We start from the raw sequence: 18,246 nt of genomic DNA on the forward strand, positions 1-18,246 counted from the left end.
GAGTTTCAAGAATTATCATGGTGTGAAACACCGTCAAAATGGACCTATACCAGCAAAGACCGACTCCACGCATATGACATTAACCGAGTTCAGATATAGATACGATTGTTACATCACACGTTAGGGGCAACGAGGCTATGTTGCCCTACCTGCTCGGTAATTTTATGAATAGGAGAGAGTTAATTATTGTTTCTTTATTGTGCGCGGCTTCGAGATAATAGACAGTGAAAGCTTGTTTTGAGCGCTACCGGGGCATGCCCCGGCTAGCCATTCGCAAAGCGAAAACGAGGAAGAGAATTCGATTTTCGCAGAGACTTCGCTATATATGGACATTTACAAGCGAAAGCACAATGCGATTTGCGTTGGGATGTCGGTATATATTGATTAGAGCCCGACCGATATTGGATATCTGAGCCGATACCGATAAGACCGATATCCAGTACCTTTACCGATAACCCCGATATATTCAGCCGATATTCAAAAGATATGGAATCTAGCTCAAGGCCCAATTTTCTCAAGGCCCAATTTTACCAACTCGGAGCATTTATTTCAACAACTTTACAGCCATTGATATGCTTGAACATGAAATAAATGATCTAGGGGCTATAAAAATATATCAAAAGCACCAATCCAGCAGTTGCAGATTACAGTTCACGAAGCACAATTTCTCGGCTCTTTCTCCAAGGAATGAACTTCTGTGGTCTTCCATAAGTGATGTATATAGTACTAAACATAGTGAGCAGTCTTTCACTTGGTACCATAGTTAGTGGCACAGCAATAATTGGAAATCTTTCTTCATTTCGGTTCCACCACTCCACTGCAGGGGATCTTTCCTTCAATGGTTCCACCAAATATTGATATTAATATTGATATTCTTCTGGCAGTGCACCTGGAGCCTTCAGCACATCACTAACAAATAGCTGATGAGAATGTGCAAAACAACTGAAATTGTCCACGTCTGCAACTGCTCCACCCATCCCCCTTGGGCCTTGACCATGACCAGCATTCAAACAATCAATTGATCAATATTTTACGCTCTTTCGTCAGAAGTGGCCTATGTCATCATGGAATTAAAAATTTTCGTATCAATTATTGGCTTTACTCCACGTTTGCTTGATTTTCTTGCCCTCTATGCTCGCATATTTCCTATCATGGTGGCCCCGAAGGCCTCAGTCAGACGACTTCATACATTACTGTTAGCTCTGTTGGTACCCAACCAATAGCACTATCTTCCGAGAAATGTTTCGACGAGACGCTTTTCTCTATCATCACGAGAGCATGATTGATGTTCTCCTTTCTCTTACTGATTGAAATCTTCTGCAGACAACTATCTACCCAGCTGCTCTTTGTCTTTGATGATCGATTGCTGCAGAGCGATTCCCACATGATGATCGATTGCTGCAGGGGGATTCCCAAAAGTCAGTGGGGCATAACGGTGGTTAGTAATCCATAATATTTTTCAGATCGGGCTCTAATATTGATTGCTGTGCGTCTATAAATGATAAATTATTGATATTGAACCAAATTTTAGATGGGGCAGTGCCCCAGTTGCCCTATAGGACGAGCCGCCACTGCAACTTCCTCTTTCTTTTTGTCTTCACTTCACTGCTGCTCGAACTAGTAGTACTCGCATGGGAATCTGAAACAACATATTAATTAGGTTTGAAATTAAAAGAATATAAAATAATTTGACTGGCTGCTGGTTGTCTCAATCTCAATCTAAAATGCTTCTATAAGGAAAATGACATCTCTTACTGTGTGCGCTACACACCTTTTACCACATCTTTGTCACAGTCGTAAAAATGAGAGCGTTGGTGTTTTAGATTGTTTTCAGAGCAAACTTATTACACTCATTACACTTCTGCCATTCCAATATCATATCTGATCCATCTATGTTCAACTTCATCACTTGTAAAAAAACTTACCATCGAGATTATCCGAGGTTATCAGTGATGGTATAGTCAGAGGAGGGTCTAATGTTTACATTCAAATCTTCATACACATCAGCAATAGACGCAGGAGGATAAAGGTCCCCTGCTTTACCGCTGCTGTTAACTGTCTTTATACTTTCAGAATTCCCGCTCTGTCTTTATACTTTCTGAATTCCCGCTCAAGGGCCTGTAACTTTTATAAGCAGCAATCCGGAGATCTCTCCAATCCCAGCTTGTTCAAACTATTCGAAATTATGGTGACTATTACTTTATTCGGTTTTCCGACGAGTGTCATGACCTGCATTCTCTCCGTCTTCCACTCCTGCACCAGTTTTACAACTTCCCGCGGTCTCCGCAAAATTAGGCTTACCATATTTTGGAAATGTAAATAGAGGACACTTTTTTCAGAAATTTAAGACATGCAAAACTGGAGAGGAATTCTCAAAAACCGGTAAATTTTTCCCACTTCGTGATCGGTTGACTAAAAAAAAAAGGTCTTCTTTTCGCTCAGGGCTTAAATCACCACTTTTCCCTCCGAAATACCCGCCGGAGCTTCACTTCTGCGCTAATTTACGGCATATCACTCGCGATTTCCTCTAAATCTGACTTAAATTTTCAAAAAAGAGGACAAAATCTCAAAAAAGAGGACAAAATCTCAAAAAAGAGGACAAAAGGGCGTCCTCCGAGGACACTTTCAAAAAAGTCAAAAAAGAAGACAAATCCTCTTAAAAGAGGACGTATGGTAAGCCTACGCAAAATGCCACGGCTACGCATTACAGTACCCTCCGTCTACTCTGTAAAGATGGATAGTCAGCGCACGCACAAACCTGCGCCCAAACCAGGTTGGAAAGCAGGTTTGACGAATTTCGCACCAACGCCAAAACACCGTCCGCAGATGGAATAAGCGCGATAACGCGCGCGAAACACGGTTAGTCCTCGTAACGTCGCTCGCATATGAACGTTCATAAAATTTGAGGCCAAGATATCAAGATCACTCGAGTGTGAACGCCAAAATTTCGTACTGGTGCGAGAACTTCATGCTATGTGAACGGGTTGGCTTTGACGACTGGTTTCACAATACGTATCAAAACAAACGATGAACGTAGCGTTATCAACACAATAGGATCAAAACTACCGTACAGCACAGCACTGATCAGTTTTCGAAGCGGCTGCCGAAATAGCTCCACGAGCTGAGTCTCGGATGTCCGCCGCATATGTCTGTAGACTTTGTTGTGGACCTTTTACGTTCTATTATTGTATTTCAACTACGTTTTTTCATTACTAACAGTAGTCGTGAAGACTTGTCGGTCTGACCCTTATTTTGCGGTAGCTCACTTCAGCTGTCTCTGTGTAAGAAGCGTAAGAATGCTGCAATTATTCTATAGGGGTGAAAAATCTGACCCTAATTTTACGATAGCTCACTTCGCCTGTATTTGTGTAAGGAGCGTAAGAATGCTGCAATTATTTTATACCTGCAATTATTCTATAGCGGCGAAGAACAATTGGCACAATTACTTTGCGTTGTTCGACGCAGAGTAGAATAATGCTGCCGCATTTGCGTTCTGGCTGTTTTTCTAAATCCGTATTGCCGTTTTAACTGTTTTTTCGCCATTGCTAATGTATTATTCGACTCCGCATCAATTGAATACATCTGCTTCTACCGGTACGGCATCGCACCGTGCATTTCAAAGGGAAGCTGTGTGGCTAATCTTAGTGTCCTATTTGAGATCGTAAACGCAGAGTAGAGGCGAGTACCAGGTAAATTACCCGTATGAAAAGGCCACTCATTACCTTGAGGGCGGATATATTAAACTTGGCTCATCCGAGAAAACGCTAATCGGGGCGAATTTTGGGCGGAGATGATAGAGTTAGCCGATCGGGAAGAATGGTAATCGCGAAGCATAAACTTGGAAAAGAGGTTACGTGCGATGGTTAATCGAGGTGTCCCGGGTTTTCAATCAAGTGGCGTTACCGGTTACATCATAATACGAGAACGCGTTATGTGCTTCAGTTGTCAATTTGTTCAATGAAACAGCAGCCTGCTGATAACGATACTGCCAGTGTAATAGGTATAATTATAATCATTGCGAAATGAAAGTCGTGTCCTTTTCGTTCGGCACAGCTAAGAAACGGAATATGAAATATTGATATCGCTTTGCAATGGCGGGTACATAATTCGTTGATTGTTTAGTGAAGCCATTATATTATCTAAGAGACAGCCGACACGGTAATTATCGGAAATATCCGTGCGTAGGAATAGTACGCAGTTTTTATAGATTACTAGTTATCCATAATTTGCAGTGACGTGCGGTCCAATGAGGCAGTGCCTCACCTGTCGTCAGGGCGAGTACGTGAAAATTGTGAAAACCCTCCATGAGTCGATGAATATTGATATTTTATGAGGCAGTGCCTCACCTGTCGTCAGGTTGAGTACGTGAAAATTGTGAAAACCCTCCATGAGTCGATGAATATTGATATTTTATGAGGCAGTGCCTCACCTGTCGTCAGGGTGAGTACGTGAAAATTGTGAAAACCCTCCATGAGTCGATGAATATTGATATTTTACATCGATGTTCATAAATAACTAAATTTGAACATTTTTTCACACAACATCAGTTTGCATAATTAATATTCAAAAATACAGCGCGAAAGGAGAGTTGATGCACAGGTGTGGCACGGGCGGGTCGGGCCTCACCTGCGACAAAGCATTTCATCACAACTAGCTCGGAATTCATAACAACCGGTATCTATCAAATGCTATCGTCACACTGATTCCGAAAATCCAAATATTATGTCAGGCCACCAGAACCCCTCAAAATCGCCAAGGAAGGTGACATTCGGCTTTATTACAGACAATGCCATCGCAGAGAAGCAATGGTCAGGTGAGGCACGAACGAATCTGCCTCATGCACTATTCGCTAACAATTGGACAATCGCAGCACAGTGAAACGCGCTATCGGTTTCGGAATACAACATTCTTGACTGTCTTGTAGGAAATATATGGTAGCGACGGCCAATACGTATTGCGGAGCAAATACATTCCCTTACTTATGTAGGTGTTATTTATTTTCCGTTAAACTGTGGTTTTCCGTTAAACTGTGGTATGTGATATCTACTTGCATAGGCTGCATTGTCGTTGCTTTATGCTTCGAATAATTTATACCGGTACTTGAAGAGATCGTAATTATTACCCGTCTAAACTTGCTCATTTAGCACAATAGCGACCTGTCCTACATGTATTGTATAATGTGGAATAGCTTCAGCTATCAGTGTGCAAAGAAAATGCTCTCTATACCCGCTGCTGTTGTTTTTCACATTTAAGATCTCTTTATCAGGTAGGCTACCATACTTTACGTGCGTGCTTGTTTATGTGTGTGTGTGGAGGGGGGTCCGCCTGGATAACAATGATGTGGCTATATCTTCCGCAGCTGTAACTATTTCAATTGTAACTAGAAGACCTATTCTCTTGCTAACTAATTGGTTCATCATCTTGTAACGCCGCTGCTACAAACACTGTTGGTTCATCATCTTGTGTAACGCCGCTGCTACAAACACTGAAATGCTATATCAAAAAGTTTATCCTGAGAGGATGAGAGCGCCGAATTTGATGAAACTATTTTTGATCGAAGGCTACCTTCTCACTGATTTTAAAAATATACAAAAAAATCTGATACGGGCACGAGAATTACGCCCTCAAAGTCTGAGATACGAGCATTTTCCGAACAATCGTAGTGCCGCAATATGTCCTCTTTATGGTCATTGTGACGAGATGATTTGATTCTTCTGAACAATGCACAGCGTTAAGATGTGGAGGGTGATTTTGGTCGAGGTTTGCTAGTCATTTTATTAGATTATTATTATCAGAATCAGGGCGTCAAGAGCTCTCGATCACGACCAGATTTTAATTTTATGAACTTTTCAGAACACGCAACATCGAATCAATATGGAACGAATGGCTTCTCATGGGGGGCGTGTGTAATACAGGGTTCGGCCATGGTCTACTAATACACGGCCTCACTTCCAACATTTATACCTGAAAGGGCCTCTACAGTTCATTTTCCAGCCCATACCAGCTGTACACCGAACTGGTCCGGAAATGCTATATTGCCGTAATGCTACATGTTTCTGGCACTCTACAACACACCGAGGCAATGTTGGTTTTTCTCAATTTCTAATGTATTTACTCTACTCCACATCAATTAATTACATCTGATACTACAGGTACGGCACCGCGTCGTGCATTCCGAAGGGAAGCGTTTGTGGATAATCTTACTGCCCTAATTCAGGCCGTAAACGCAGAGTAGAGTACCAGGTAAGTTACCCGTGTGAAAAGGCCGGCCGTATGTTACTTTGAGAATAATTTTTGGGCGGTTAAATTTCTAGTCCGAATGGCTATAACTGTTCATTTATCGGTTAAATTTCTAGTCCTAATGGCTATGACTGTTCATTCATAAGTAGGAGAAAGCCACACGGCAGTACCGTAGTAATTTCAATGTATGGGTAGATTTGATGCCCGGATGAAGAGTGCACAAAGGTTATGTTAAGGTGATGGAAACTTTCTGATCTGTCGCCTACCTGGATAACAATGTGGCTATTACCATTTCAATTGTAACATTCTCAAATTGACTCAAACCAGCCCAAGTCCGTTTCAAAACTGCGACTTGAGGCGATTCCCCTCCAGCGCGGACTTTGTCAAGACAGATATCTAAGCCTGGTAGGGGGTAGGCTGGAGTCACCTGTTTTGGTAACTGTTGTGATGAGTGCTGAAGGACATTGGCCATTTTTTGATGTAAAGCTTGTAAAATCAGATGGGATGTTTAGTTATTGCTGTCAGGCAGTTTAGAGCAATATTTTATCATATAACATGATCTATTTTGTGATGAGCGTCCCAGCTGATATCATATATAGTTGGATTACAGAGAAATACTGCAGAAGTGTTAACAGACCTCAGTTAAAATGGATATAGCCAGTGCCCTGAGGCACTATACACCTCAGCACTTCGTCCATAACCGCACAATAGGCATCAAGCAATGTTCCCAATGAGCACCGTAACCCTCGGTCGCTGACTGCAATCAATTTGGTTACGAATATGCTATGACTATGGTTATACGACAGAGGGAAGTGATCAGGTCGTGTTATTTTTGGCAGTTTTGGGGTCGTCGTCCAAATATATACTTACAGACTCGAATTAGCCATAAAAGTTACAGACTCGAATTAGCCACATTTGGGTCAGTTTATCAACAGAAACCACACAATGTGAAGCATCCACTTATCAATCAATGCCAACAGGCAATGAAAAGAAAAAAATCCTTGCGATTTCATAGGTTAATAATATCAAACGAAACCACAAAACGTGCAGTTATCCACTCAGAACCGGTGCCGATAAGCAAAACGAACGAAAAGCCTAACAAACACGCTCAACACCTGATTGTTATTGGCTAGCTGTTAAATAGACTTAGATTTGCACTGGGACAGTGCTTCCCAACTCAGGTCAGTCAAGTTTCTCCTGAATTCATTTTTCTCCCAACGAATCTGGGAAATATCGGCTTCGACAGCCACTGAGGGAAAGAATGTTGCCAGTCCTCCACAAAAGGTTTTCAGAGCTTCAAAATCTTCGGAGGGCCGAACCGGCTTCCAAGGATCATGAAAAGAGATCACCTCGCTAGTGCTGTCGATCTCATCGCGGAAGGAATTTTCTTCCCGATACTTTTCCAGGGGTTTCCTGTGTTGTCTCTGAACACATTCTATTTTGTAGCCCGACCATCCCATCTCCTTCAGTCTACCGAGATATTTTCGGAGGACCTTTCTCACTTCCGGTGGCTTTAATTTTACCAACTCACATGGAAAAGTCCTGGGAAGGTTAGCTTGTTTAAGAACATTGACGCAACAAGACTGTCTGGCAAAACGAGACTGCAGCTCAGAAAGAGCCAGACAATTTGCTGCGTCACAATATTTAACTCGATCACACTGTAAAAATCGTGGTTGATTTTGGTGGTTCCAGATCCATGAGCAGAACACAATTTACATTTAAGTAATCAGTACAGCGACAGCTATCCATCGATACCCGTTTTATCAAATTATGCGCTCCGCAAGCCGGTCAAAAATTGCCTTTGAAAAAATGGGGAAGTATGACGTAAACCAGGGGCGGGCAACTTCTCCAGTCGGCGGGCCGGATACAGGAAAATTAGGTAGATGGCGGGCCGGATTGCTGAATCGATATTTGATACATTATTCGCCCATTTATCCAGGACCGTAACTGCCGCACCCCAAACCCCCAAATTAGGGGGGGTGAGCTCGAAGGATGCCCCAAATTTTTTCGTGAATTAGCATAAATTATAGAGTATTTATTGAAAATTTATGCAGCTTTTTCAAAAAGTCGGCGGGCCCACGGCCTTAATTAGGATTTCAAGGAGTTCGATAAGCCCGGTACCCCACTAGGGTTGAGTAGGTGACAAGATAGCGTCGTTGTTCAACTGTGTGGACTAATTAAGCGTCGTTGTTCAACTGTGTGGACTAATTAATCTCGATAGTGTATTCATGCGCCCAGCGTCCTCCTCCTCCTCATTCTGGCATGAGAGGTGTCTTGCAAAAGCCTAGAAGTGTGCTGTGGGGCAAGTCGGCGGTTACCGAATCAAAAATAAGAAATATCAGCCTGATGTAAGTGACCACTGTAGTCGACAAACACCATGATTACCACAAACGACATTAGGGTTGAGGACATCGTAAATGCCGATGATGCAAGTCGTCTCGCTTCGACGAAGTTACGCTAAGCTCCGCTCTCGCACGCTGCGCATACACGTATATATGAAACATGCAGTCACTAAAATTTGACACGTATATATGAAACATACAGTCACTAAAATTTGACCTAGTAAGCAAATATAGTGGTAAATCCCGGCAGACTGGGGCCGCGGGCCACATTATCATGTAAGACGGAAAACCCTCCGCGGGCCGGATCCGGCCGTATGTTGCCCGCCCCTGACGTAAACCAAATGCAGTCAGCCATTCAATCTCGCTGTGTCATCGTCATTTAGGACACTATGCTTTCACCCCTAATGGGTGGGCTGGATCCACATTAAGAAACCTGCCCTTCACACACGCGCTTCTCGCTTGCAACGCGGCCCTGTTAACACAACACCATGAACGAATACACACTATAGGCAGGTCGTGTTATTCTTGGCGTATGCCAAACATTGCTTATTTTGTGACATTTTCATATTTTTATTTTTATCAGTTTTGGCATCTGGCTCCTGAAATGCCAAAAATAACATATCCTGGAAGTGATATGTGAGGTAAGGCGTAAAGGTGTGCCTGGTGTTGGACTTGCGAATCCAGCCTATATGGGTAAACTGTAGTCAACGATGCAAATCCACTTAAGGCAATGATACTGATCGGTGGTCATGGGGAACGTTAGTGAATATGGTACGTGTATCGAAGAAGCACCAAGATATAAGATTTGAGGTTGCGACATATCAATAAGGTTCCTGATTGATAGCGTACGTCATCTTATCATTGCCGTTTTCTGATTCTTCAGGATTTCTTGGTTTGCTCTTATAGCGTAGGCATGTCGTCGTTTTGACAAAAAGTGAGCACACGACTCGTCACCAGAAAATGGATAATGTGTATCATGCTGATTTCGTCGACCTTAATGTTGAATTGTGCCAGATTGCAGGGTTTCTCCGCAGTTTCCATTTTCGCTCCACCCATATGAATATTGTCATATATATGCTCAACCGCTACTCTCAACAATAGGGCTGACCAGATGAAACTTTCATCAATATATATATGTTTTTAGACCAGCATTGTATTGTTTAACTCTGTTCCGATTAGTAGCAAAAGTGGTGGACAAAGTGATAACGTTTTCAGAAAGAAAAATGAATTGACTTGGTGTGTCGTTATTAGCAAACTGCAATGGATGTGATATATGCCAACATTCAAAATACAGGCTATATTGCTACAGAAATCAAACTGCTGTGATTATTAAGTTAATTCAACATTGATTTTCACAGGTTTGATACAATTTATAGTCAGTGTAAAGTTATTATATAGCTGTGAAACACATGGATTCACCATCCTTTAGCAACACAGAGAAAATGAGACGAGCATTGATGTGCCAAGCTATGGAGTAGGTATGTATGTATCTATCTGTATATAACCGACAACCGAATGCGCGTAACAACATCCGATACAATTTAAATTAAGGTTTTTCTGAAAGCACTTTTGAGCTTTCATCCAGTTCTTCACATGGTGATACTAACACTTGGATGTAGGTATGGCCTTTCCTTTCATATTTATACCATGCTTGTATGGCCTTTCCTTTCATATTTATACCATGCTTGATAAGTTATTTTGGTGCTGACACACCTGATCCGCCAACTTACCCAACTAAATCAAGGTAAATTTGCGTTCACTAGTTAATCAATTGTCTATTCGTTATCTCTTATTATTGTAGAGTTGTGTATGTACACCAGCAGCATAAAAATTTATCATTTATATCTCTACATCTCTACCAACAGCACACCGAAGTCCAGGCCCGAAGTCAGCTATGAAACACTGAAGATGTATGTACTTCCACTCTAAATTTAAGAAGAGTAAAATTCAAAAATACTTGGAAATCAGTAGCATAAAAATACATGGAAATCAGTAGTATAAAATACTTGGAAATCAGTAGTAAAGGAGAAGAGAATGGAACAAGTTGAGCATGGTCTCAAAGTTATTAATCAGAAGATGCTGGACAACATTAATTTTACGCTCGCCTAATCTAGTAGTGTCAAAACATGTCGTTTGTACATATTTCATTCAAGTATATTCAGCTGTTTATGTCTGCCTGCTCCAGTCTTCCACGCTGCTTGTGTCACTTTAACGACGTATATTGGTATAACGCCATTTTAATGATATCCAATAAGGAGTTGGTAAACCCGATAAGGCCTTCGTGAGTCGTATATTTTGTCGTGTGAACGTAGATAACAAAGTATAAATCGTACGATGTTTGGTGCATGTAATCTGTTGTGGTTATGATATAGGTACGGATGTAATACAGCGTACATATACATTCATGATTATTAGCTGATCCGGAAGTCGATATACATTCATGGTTATTTCGATGATTCGGAAGTCGATAGACATTTATAAGTGCTTCGCTAATTGCGAGAAAGATATCGCATTTTGAACCGTACGTGATTGGCAATAAAAGTTACAAGTCGTGGAGACAGAAACAAAATATATTCGTCAGTGTGATCCATCGAATACGTGTGCAATAGACAGGTCGTGGTACGTCAGCCAACAAGGCCGTAAGGCGTGGTTACGCCGGTCCGTCGAACGGAAGAAGAAACACGCAGCGAATCGTAAACGCAACCTTTCTGGAGTCAGATATACAATTATACAACTACAAACGTTCGCTCTGCGTTAAAGTCACCTTGCAATCCTGTGTTGCTAATTTATGAACTTGAAGCCGCAATGCACATTTTCCTCGTTTTGACATGTCACAAGTAATGAAGCACGAGCATGTTTTGGAATGTTATCGAATGTATTGCAAACAAGTACATTCATAGATGGTAGTTGAAAAAATATCACAAGATCATCACAAGATCATGCTTTGTCGTGTTGATTTCTCCGTAGGAGTCGATACCATGCGAGTGTGTTCCACGCGTCTGGTTCAAATATTTCATCAAATTCAGATATTCAGCTTCATCTGTATTTTTCTGAATTGCTAGATTGTGCAGACAGGATATTGTCATATCGATATTCTGAGGTTCTTTCTTGAACGGTATAGCGAATGCGCGAGATCTTTTATGAGCACCCCGCATTGCTCTGCTAGAGAGGGTAACAATCAATATGAATACAATAGTGATTTTTTTCGGCCAATGTTCTTGGGTATAATAGTGGCGTGTGTAAGTCATCAGTGGATATTCGTTTGTTCTTGGGCATAATAGTGGCGTGTGTAAGTAAGTCTTCAGTGGATATTCGTTATCTTTCTTCGGCCAATGTTCTTGGACATAATAGTAGCGCCAAGTAATTCTTCAGTGGATATTCGGTGTCTCCAAGAGTTTAATCTTCAGTGTAACATGCCCAAACGCTAGGCAGTTGTGTCTTTAAAAATGGGAATCGCAGTCGTACTCTTTCTTCAAATACTTTGCAACAGGGTTCTGAACATTGGCAGATACTTCCTAGACGTTCTGTTCTGATCATCGTCCGTAAATTTCAATAACTCCATCGCTTTACACAACTTCAATGAGCAACTCCAAACAATGAGCAACTCAAAACAATAACAATCAGGCCTCTGTTCCGCTTCCACCTCGCAACGTATTTCCTAATCCTACAGGTGACGACTCGAGCGTTCAAATTAAATATAGTTGATCTTATTTGAAATCTACTGTCGCACTGATTTCGAAAATTTACAATAAAACCTGATCAGAGTAACGGAACCACCTCGAAATACACCTCAAAGTCTGAAAATCGGCATTGTTCTGAACAATCGCAAGCACATAAGGGCCATTGTTATGTTCATTGTGCTGCGTCGCTGCAGATTTTGAAGGCTATTTCGGCGTGGTTCCATTGCCTTGATGAAATTTTAATGTATATTTTCAGAATCAGCACGACAGTAGCTTTCAAATAAGATCAACATTAAATAATTTAAGCGCTCGGGTCGCCAGGGATTAGCAATTACGTTGCGTTCACATTGCTCAGCGGTGATTTCCTCCGGGCAAGCAAGCGTGACCACAGGTGTTGCGTATCTATCCGTAGGTTAGTTATCGATAGTCTGACATACAAGTATTGTCCGAACAATCGCAGTGTCTTAATAGGTCATTGTTATTGTCATTGTGTCGCGTCGATCTAATTCTTCTGAACAATGAATGCACGGTTCTAGTTCTTTGATTAGATTAAATTGTAATTGGTATTTCGGAATCATTGTGACAGCAGGACCAGCGTAATAATTTTATGAACTTTCCGAACACGAAACATCAAATCAATCGGAACAAATGGCATTTCATACGGAACATCATTCATTGCATGGACATTGACTCATGGCATGGATATGATGTTGACTAGACAAAATAAATAGTAATGCAAGATCATGAATGGCAGGGACGCGAGCATCTCCTTCAGTCTGCACTGCAGCACATTTCAATACATGCACGAGTCCATTCAATGCGGTCATGCTACAGGCCCAAAGGCGAGTGATCAGCATTGTTCTGAACAATTGCAGCCACGCATCACAATGATCATAACAGTGGCTCTTGCGTGGTTGCGATTGTTCAGAACAATGCCGATTTTCAGAATTTCAGGTGTATTTCAAGGGGGTTCCATTGTCCTGGTTAGATTTTAATGTATATTTTCGGAATCAGTGCGACAGTAACTTTAAAATAAGATCAACTTTATTGAATTTAAGCACGCGGGTCGTCAGCTAGGAGACTAGCCATTATGCTGCGTTCAGATTGCTGAGCAGTAATTTCCTCCAGGCAAGCTAGCGTGCCGACGGGTGTCGCGTATCTATGTGTGGGTTAGTTATCTATAGTTATATCGAACACCAAGGATAATTGGAACTTTTCAAGTCAGTTCGGCACTATTTTACGGAAAATTTGGTTCTCGGAGCCGTCCCGTAGTTGGCAGCCCCTGCTTCTGTCTCAGTTTCCTTCTCATCTTCGTTCTGTATATGCACATATCCTGATCTGGGATATAGTGAGTTTAATCTCGACATTGATGTCAACGCTATGAAAAATGAGACCCAATTTCATGTGATCTGATGAACATGCCAATGAACGGCTGAAGGGCAACCGCCATTCAATGATATTTGCTAGCATAAAATCGGGAGAAAACCCCAAAACCGTATAGATGTCTGTTATTACTGCATAGGTGACATTTCATGTTCTTCTATGCCAGGGGCGGGCCACTTATTCTCCTTCCGGCGGGCCGGATATGTAGAAATGAAGTACTTGTCGCAGAATTCCACCTTCGCTATGGGCCAATAATGCTTCTTTTAACGACACATGAATGATGATATTGGCGCCTCGAATCTATTACTTCACGTAGTGCCCTACATGATATTGATCGCATATAATTGTGTTGGGTTAAATCGTTTTGTTTAGGGCCGTATTATTGTAGTTACGGCTCCATTTGGCTTGTTGACTTTGATAGATATTATAATTAGTTTACAGCATTTGATTGTGTTGAGAATTAAGTTACGCTACGTCGTCTACCCAGATTAGGCCTGGAATTTCTGCGGTTACAGTAGCCTACTTGACGTGCCGGGACGTGCCGGATTCCTGAATCGATACATTAAAGGCGTAGTGATTCCTGAATCGATACATTAAAGGCGTATTTATTCACCCATACCAGGGTTAATCGTATTTATGGTAAATTTCAAGTTTGAAGCATGGAAACAAACAGTATTCAAATAATTTTTAATGTAACGTATTTCAATGGCTGTTGAAGTCAATGCGACATCTGAGGTCGATCAAAGTTGTGAGCAGGATCTTTGAACTCGAGCTGCATGCATGTCACACACGAAGAAAACGAAGAATTACTAAAATCACTATTAACTGTGTCCGAAAAAAGGAATGAATAATCTACGCCCTACAGTCACTCTAATTTCACGTAGTGAGCAAGTAATGCAGAAATGCGACAGACTGTGACGGCGGGCCGTAATGCTGCGCGCCCCTGACATAATGTGCGTACGAATGAGGGATTTTTTCAATTACACTGATATATCAATTCGCTACGGTTGAGTATATGCGTAATTGCCGGTAATGCAATCCTTTTTTGTGTTGACGAACATACGCGAAAGCTCCATTCACGCACTCTACTCTCACAAACACACGCTTAGGAATGAACCTAGTTTCGCAGATCGTGTGTTCGCAGATCGTGTGTACGTAGATCGTGAGTCCGTCCTTGATGTTTTTGCGGCATATACAGGAATAATAATGAATAAGGTAGTTCATAAGTAGAAAACCACAAGGTAGCCACACAGTACCCCAAGGGCCGTAAACGCAGAGCAGAGGTATGTATCAGGCAAGTTACTTCGCACATGACTGTAAGATTAATGTGTGTTTAAATTTATAGCCATCATAAATTTATAGCCCGGATGGCTATAACTGGTAATCAGAAATGAGAATAACGAATAAGGTTGTTCATAAGTAGGAGAAAGTCACATAGCCGCACTGTACCGCAAGGGAAATGTGTGGAGTGGATAGATTCGCAGCCCGGATGAGGAGTGTGAGGAGTGAGTAAAGGTAAGTTATGCGTATAAGCTAGCCAGACAGCACTGTGGCAGAATAAGTAGCGCGAATAAGGGAAATTAGGATATGAATGAGGCTTACTGCACTGGAAGGATAGATAGTAGTGTGTACGGTACTTAGTTAAGCAGGAGTGGGTAAAGGTAGGTTATAAGTATGAGAAAGTCGCACAGTACTAATGTAGCCGCAATATGTTGTTGTAGAACTGTAGTGCTCAGCAATGTGTGGTTATATTTATAGCCCGAATGGCCATATATATTGAGCAACGTATATAGTCAGATTTACAGCCCAAATGGCTATAAGTTTAAGTTCTACGTATGAGTTGCTCAGTACCGTACGGGTAATGTGTGGATATATTTATAGCCCAAAGGTTTCTCGACCTAAAAAAAGCGTTTGACTGCGTAGATCATAAAATTCTCATCTCGAAATTGGCGCGTTACGGACTTCGGGGCCCACAACTTGAGCTCATGAAAAGTTACCTCACTGGACGCCAACAAATGGTTGCGATCTCAGACACCTTGTCCTCTCCTCACCCGGTGACCTGTGGTGTGCCCCAGGGCTCAGTACTTGGACCGGTCCTTTTCACCTTATATGTCAACGACATTTTTGAAACCTCCTCATTGAACACCACACTGTTCGCTGATGATACTCACCTCCTCTCTTCCGCATCTTCGACGGCAGAGCTGGATGCCCTGACTGGTGACCAAATGCTCAAAGTCCATGAGTGGACGGCCCATAACAACCTTTGCATAAACGCCTCGAAATCGCAATTGCTGACAGCAAATTAAAAAAATAACCTAACCGTTAATATCGCTGGTCAGCCCGTTTCCAACACAGATAATGCCAAATATCTCGGAGTTTTACTGGACTCGAACATGTCCTGGAAGAGTCATATTCAGTCCCTAGAAACTAAATTATCACCGAAGTGCGGCCAGTTCTACAGCCTTGGGCGCTTCATGCCAGCATGGGTTCTTCTGATACTCTTTAAATCCTTAAAGGGGCACTGCGCTCTAAATATGATGTGGTCTCAAATTGAAGGGCAAAACGGAAAAAAATTTTTGGCCGCAGCCGTTTTCTTCAGAACGCCACCGTAATGGAGCTGCAATTTATTGAAATTTCCAGAAACGCACCCGGCTGCAGCTGTCGCGGCTCCGGGTAATTTCTTAACCCGTTACATGGCACGATGACTTCATCGTCGCACTTGCTGGACGCGATTACGCAGGCACGCAGTGGACGAACTGTAGATAGTTGTCAGCCGATGTTATGAAGCAAATATGTCTTACACGCCAAGGTGGTGTAGATACGGCGTTCCACGGACGATATTCAGTCAGCTGATTTTTCTCTTAATCGGGCCTAGTGTATTCTATTTCTTGAGGGCAGGAATAGATCATGTCACTGCAGCTCTGCTATATATGTCGAAATCAGTTCTGTTACTGTATCATTAGACAGTGACCTGGAACTGTTTGCATTCTATATTCCACCAATGGCTGCTGTGCCTGATACATTCACTACTTTGCTTACTCGTTTATTAAAATAAATAATAAAAGAAACATCCGAGGACTACATAGCCAGGGTATTACAACGAGGCAGTCAGGCAGTGGAAGAATGAAATTGAACTAGTAAGCTACGCAGCATTGCACCACATGCCATACAACTCGAAGATTTACGATAGAGAGGTTCAGAGATGCCACTGGGATATTTCGGAAAAACCCAGATGTGGAGGCGAAATAAACCCAGAAAAACCCAGATCCAATATATTTCATTCAAAAGACACGAGATAGCTGTGAAAGTGGAGCCTGATAGTCGTCGAATACACTCATACAGTCCTTGAAGCCTTTGATATTGAATTTACAACAGTTCATAATACACATTTTGCTTGGTTAATACGGCGAATCGCACAAAAACATGTTGTTTTCCTCTCGTCACATCGCAATGAAACAATTGGGGCGCAGCGTGAATACTTAATAGTGTACCGGCACTAATTATATCATCGCGCTGCGAAAGTCCAATGCAATGCCAGCCATTCCCTATTTCTAAGGATGATTTCATGTATTTTCAGCGACCTGGACAGATTGAAAGTAGCTTTCGATTGATTAATCCTGACAAATACTTTTATTTGGAATAATCACAGACCAATATATAGTGAAAATAAATACCGTAACTGCCAAATCATGAAATTCAGGGTTAGGGTTCGAATGTGCTGATAACCCATACCTCTGATTAACTTGCTAGGGGTGTCCAACTAACTAACTAACTCTCTCTCTCTCTCTCTCTCTCTCTCTCTCTGAGTGTCCCTGTTGAAACTATAAATATACTCAGATAACAAGAGGATTATACTAGTCGAATCATCACTTGGTCTGTTCATGTGCTTGTGCATACCATGCAGTTACATGATATTTATCGATACATGCCGAATTGTTCACCAAGTTCACCAAGTGCCGCGTTCGCTACTGGCAATCGTCCTATATGAACATGACTTTCTGCGACTTGGAAGTTACCATTCAATGAAGCTCCTTCGCATCAAGCGGAAGCCTTTAATTTTAGTAGTGAAATAGATTCTCAACACTTTGTCGTTACAATAACAGCAAAATCCATCGACAATGGCGAACTGAAGTGCGTGGATTTTACGATATTGCGACCATACGAATCTAATAATTAATTTTTGAGCGTAAAACTGCACTGGCGAACTGGATGTTGAAAAAACCCAGATTTCAAGGATAAAAACCCAGAAACCCAGGTGATGCTCAAAAAACCCAGATCTGGGTGGAAAAACCCAGGAGTGGCATCTCTGGAGAGGTTTTGTATCTAAGTCACGTTCTAGAACGACGTTTTGAAAGTAATTCCTCTTTAGATGGGGCTGGTTCTGGTGCAATGCTGACTGGATGCACACTTCTTGAAATGTTACTGGGGAAGTTGATGCCGGTGCGATTCTCAGCAGTTCGCCTCAAAAGCTCTCTCGCATAGTGGTTCGTCTTCTTTTCATACATGCTTTTCAAGATCCACTCTTTTGCTGACCGAGAGTAACTTTTTTTGTATCGTAGAACACCTGCTTAAACAAATATAGAGTAAGTAACTGAGTACCT

At 41.8% G+C, this 18,246-nt stretch overlaps 1 protein-coding gene and 1 long non-coding RNA gene across 5 annotated transcripts in view; one reads left to right on the forward strand and one right to left on the reverse strand.

Annotated features, from left to right (window-relative positions):
• The first annotated feature begins 5,131 nt into the window (after window positions 1-5,131).
• Window positions 5,132-10,751, forward strand: LOC145454159 (uncharacterized). The gene is made up of 3 exons (XR_013920069.1): window positions 5,132-5,266; window positions 5,854-10,060; window positions 10,448-10,751. It is a non-coding gene; the product is annotated as an uncharacterized LOC145454159 (long non-coding RNA).
• The window catches only part of LOC145454153 (uncharacterized), a 36,925-nt gene continuing 28,730 nt past the window's right edge, over window positions 10,052-18,246 (reverse strand). For all 4 annotated transcript variants that reach the window (XR_013920060.1, XR_013920062.1, XR_013920061.1 and 1 more), the window contains 2 exons: window positions 10,229-18,209; window positions 10,052-10,156 (listed from right to left, as the gene is read on the reverse strand). The gene's annotated coding sequence lies outside the window, so the exon portion shown is untranslated. The remainder of the gene's footprint in view (window positions 10,157-10,228; window positions 18,210-18,246) is intronic.

This window comes from Botryllus schlosseri, chromosome 13 (genome assembly GCF_051294905.1).
Source record: "Botryllus schlosseri isolate E-star chromosome 13, Bs_hap1, whole genome shotgun sequence".
In the NCBI taxonomy this organism is placed as follows: Eukaryota; Metazoa; Chordata; class Ascidiacea; order Stolidobranchia; family Styelidae; genus Botryllus; species Botryllus schlosseri.